Source organism: Mustela erminea, chromosome 10, assembly GCF_009829155.1.
Source record: "Mustela erminea isolate mMusErm1 chromosome 10, mMusErm1.Pri, whole genome shotgun sequence".
Lineage (NCBI taxonomy): Eukaryota > Metazoa > Chordata > Mammalia > Carnivora > Mustelidae > Mustela > Mustela erminea.
Window position 1 is genome coordinate 22,060,275 of NC_045623.1, and position 4,639 is coordinate 22,064,913.

The 4,639-nt window shown below is 39.1% G+C and overlaps 1 long non-coding RNA gene across 1 annotated transcript; it reads left to right on the plus strand.

The window, feature by feature from the left end:
* Positions 1 to 244: 244 nt before the first annotated feature.
* Positions 245 to 4,023, plus strand: LOC116567935. The gene is made up of 3 exons (XR_004276439.1): positions 245 to 329; positions 1,470 to 1,475; positions 4,012 to 4,023. It is a non-coding gene; the product is annotated as an uncharacterized LOC116567935 (long non-coding RNA).
* The last annotated feature ends 616 nt before the right edge of the window (positions 4,024 to 4,639 follow it).

Consider the following 4,639-nt stretch of genomic DNA (forward strand, 5'->3'; position numbering starts at 1 on the left):
TCAACAGCACAGTAAAAGGCTCATACACCATGATCAGGTGGAATTTATCCCTTGGATGAAATGATGGTTCAACATATGCAAATGAATAAATGTGATACACTGCATTAAAAGAATCAAAGATATAAACCATATGATCATCTCAGAGATGTGAATAAAGCATCTGACAAAATTCAACACCCATCCATGATTAAGAACTCTCAAGATATTGAGAACACAGGGTACTTAGCTCAACATATTAAAGGTCATATATGACCAGTTCACAGCTTACACCAGAGTCAGTAGTGAAAAGCTGCTACCTTTTCCTCTAAGATCAAGAACAAGACAAAGATGTCCACTATTGTCACTTCTATTCAAGTCAGCTTCTATTCAGACTGAGAGTCATAGCCAGAGCAATTTTTAAGAAAAAAATGGGAGGGGGGGCGCCTGGGTGGCCCAGGGGTTAAAGCCTTTGCCTTCGTCTTGGGTCATGATCCCAGGGTCCTGGGATAGAGCCCCACATCGGGCTCTCTGCTCTGCAGGGAGCCTGCTTCCCTCTCTCTCTCTGCCTGCCTCTCTGTCTACTTGTGATCTCTGTTAAATAAATAAATAAAATCTTAAAAAAAATTTAAAAAAAGGGGGGGTGTTATCCAAATCAGAAAGGAGGAAGTAAAATTGTCTGTTTGTAGACAATATGATATCATAAATAGAAAACTCTAAAAACTCTGTTCAAAGTCTGTCAGAACTAATAAGCTAATTCAGTAAGGTTGTAGCATATAGAATCAACATACTAAAATCAGTTGTTTCTACACCCTAACAATGAACTATCCAAAAAGAAATTAAGAAACAATCCTATTTAAAGTAGCATCAAACACAATTAAATACTTACAAATAAACTTAACCAAAGAGATACAACATTTTTAAGCTAAGTTATAATACATTGATGTAAGAAATTAAGGAAAACACAAATAATGGAAAGACATCCATGTTTATGATTGTTAAAATGCCACACAAGCCAAAGCAATCTACAGGTTCAATGGTATTTCCATCAAAATTCCAATGGCATTTTTACTGAAATAGAAAAAAATATACTTAAAATTCATATAGAACTACAAGACCCAAATAGCCAAAGTGATCTTGAAAAACAAAGCTGAAGATATTATACTTCCTGATTTTGAAATATATTACACAGCTTAATATTTAGAATGGTATGGTACTGATGAAGTTTTAGAATGTAAGTGAGGTCCAGAGCTGCCGGCCAAGAAAGAATTCTTAAGATGTCTCTGGTACAAAAAGGTGATTTATTAAAGCATGGGGACAGGACCCGTGGGCAGAAAGAGCAGCATGCTACCCCCGGGTCATGAGGGGTGGTAGGTTATGTACAATGGAGTTGGAAAGGGGAAACCCACCAGGGTAACCAATATGTACTTGACATGGACAAAATTCCACATGTCCAACAACCCATTTGATTTTGTAGTTCAGCATAATGCTAGTCCACTGTAGAAAGGAACTGTCAGTTAAGATAGGTGAAAGGAAGATAAAGATAACATATACAACATTCATTTGGTTTGAAGAGGAGTTTGAGGTCTTCTGTGGGTTCACAGGAGTAAGAAGTCATGTTAGTTTGCTCACTGGGTTCCTGTGAAGGAAGTACAGGTTTTATTCTAGATATATAGATCCATGAAAAGTGTCCTAGTTTTCCTGCAGTGGGAGTACATAGTATGACCTGATATGGACCTTTCCATTTTGTATTTAGATTTTCTGCTGTATCTGACCTCCAATTTTTAAATCATATGTCTGGGATTTATATGGGGTGGGTTTTCAGTTATAGTTAAATCAGGATTGGGGGGTATATGATTAGTATATTCATTGAGTAACTTATGAGTTAAACCAGCTCCCAGTGAATAATTTAATAAATTATAATTGCATCTAATAACAGATCTACAGAAAGAAATGGTTTATCATATAATAACTCAAAAGGGCTGAGTCCTAGAGGTTGTTTTTGAGCAGTTCTTACCCTGAGAAGTCCTATTGGTAAGAGAGTAACCCGATTTTCCTGGGTTTCTAGACTAAGCTTTGCAAGATGGCATTTTAAAGTATGATTAGTTTTTTTCTACTTTCCCAGAGGATTGTGGGTGCCAGGCTGGATGCAAGAAATATTTAGTTTTAAGGTTTGGGCTATTTGTTGAGTTATTTGAGCAGTAAAAGAAGGGCCATTGTCACTCTGAAGAGATCAAGGAAGGCCAAATCTGGGGATAATTTCTCACAAGAAAATCTTAGTGATTTCTAGGGCTCTTTCAGTTTTACATAGAAAGGCCTTGACCCATCTGGTGGAGATATCAACAAACACTAATAGATATTTACAGCCTTTGCAAGGTGGCATTTCTGTGAAATCAAGTTGCCAGTCCTCTCCTGGATAGGATCCATGTCTTTGGACTGGTTTTAAAAGAGGGGAAGGGTGAGCTGCACTTCCCAGATTTACTTGGGCACCGACAATACAGGATCAGCAAACCTGTTTTACTGTGCCTGTCAAATTTACTCCATTGAATATATTTTTAATTAAATGTTTTAAAGCATCTTTGCCCAAGTGAGTAGCCTAGTGTAGGCCCTGTGTTATCTTCCATTGATGCATTTTGGGTATAAAAAATTTTCCCTCATTGTTAACAAGCCAGTCCTGTGTAGTTTTAGTTTATCCTCGCTCCTGAGCAATGTGAATTTCTTGGTCTTAATAGACGGGAGCTATGGATCCCATTGGAGTTAAGACTGGTATCTGTTTACTGTTTGCTGCCTCTTTGGCTGCACAGTCTGCTAAATTGTTTCTTGTAGATTCTAAGGTCATATCCTTTTGATGTCCTTTGAGGTGAATCACAGCTACCTCCTTGGGCAGATCTGCAGCCTCAAGAGGGGTAATGATTTCAGACCCAGATTGGATTGGGGAGTTATGGTTTGATAGCAATCCCCTTTCTTTTCAAATAGATCCATGAGCACGCAGTACCAGAGAGGCATACTTGGATTCAGTATAATGTTAATTTTTAGACCTTTTGCCAATTGAAGAGCATGAGTGAGTGCTATCATTTCAGCTTTTGGGGCAGAAATATTTATTGGAAGGGGTTTTACCTTAATAGTGTGTTTTTTTTTTAAGATTTTATTTTTTTATTTGACACAGAGAAATCACAAGTAGGCAGAGGGGCAGGCAGAGAGAGAGGGGGAAGCAGGCTCCCGGCTGAACAGAGAGCCTGACATGGGGCTCAATCCTAGGACCCTGGGATCATGACCTGAGCCAAAGGCAGATGCTGAACAACTGAGCCACCTAGGCGCCTCTTGCCTCAATAGTTTTAATCAGACTAACTAGCATATCCAGCCCTTTTTTCTCCCTTATCCATGAAGTTACTACCATCAGTAAACTAATTATCATCTGCATTTTTAATAGGGGAGTCTTTTAAGTCTGGCCTGCTAGAATAGACAAGATCAATGATTTCTGAATAGTCATGTTCTAGAGAGGTACGATGATCAGGTCCACGCATAAGAATAGCTCAGTTTAAAGGCTGACAGGTTTTAAGTATTACTTCAGATATATCTAAAAGCATAGGGGCGCCTGGGTGGCTCAGTGGGTTAAGCCACTGCCTTCGGCTCAGGTCATGATCTCAGGGTCCTGGGATTGAGCCTCACATCGGGCTCTCTGCTCAGCAAGGAGCCTGCTTCCTCCTCTCTCTCTACCTGCCTCTCTGCCTACTTGTGATCTTTCTCTCTGTCAAATAAATAATAAATAAAATCTAAAAAAATAAATAAATAAAATTAAAAAGAGAAATAAAAATAAAAATAAAAGCATAGCCAGGTACCTAGGAAGGTGACCTTCCATCGTCCATTGGTGGCCCTTGGTCTCTAAGACATTCCAGATCTGACATAAAGTCATTACAGTCAGAGACTGTCCCATCATGAGCTTTGAGGCTTCTTCTACCAGGAGGGCTGTGGCAGTCACTGCTCAGACAGGTGGGCCACCCTTGGGCTACATTGTCAAGTGACTTTGAAAAACAGCTCACCAGTCTTGTTTCATTCCCTGATTTTTAGGTGAGAACTCCCAAGGCTTGGCTTTGCTTTTCTGCTACGCATAGAGGGAAAGGTTTTTCTAAATTTGGCAACACCAAAGCTGGAAATGACAGAAGTTTAGCTTTTAATGTTTGAAAGGCCATTTGCTGGGCTTTAGTCCAGAGCAAAGTTTTCTCATCGGGACTTTTAACAGAATCATACAATGGTTTGGCTAAGAGTCCAAATCCCAGAATCCACAGGTGGCAAAAACCTGTCATACCTAGAAAAGTGCAGAGTTGTTTTTTGTTTTTTGTTTTGTTTTGTTTTGTTTTTGTAGTCAGAGGCTCAAGATCCAGTATGGATTTTTTTCTGTCAGTAGCTAGAATACGGTGACCTGGTGTCAGTTCATATCCTAAATAGTATACCTTTTGTTGAGATATTTGTGCCTCTTTAGGGGATACATGATACCCTCTATCTTAAGTAAAGTTATAGAATTTTTATCAGATGTCTCCTTCGTGGGACTACAGATTAGAATGTCATCTACATATTGAATTATTGTCCCCTCAGACACGGATGTATCACGGAGATCTTTGCTAAGTGCAGCTCCAACTATATGAGGACTGGTTTTAAATCCTTG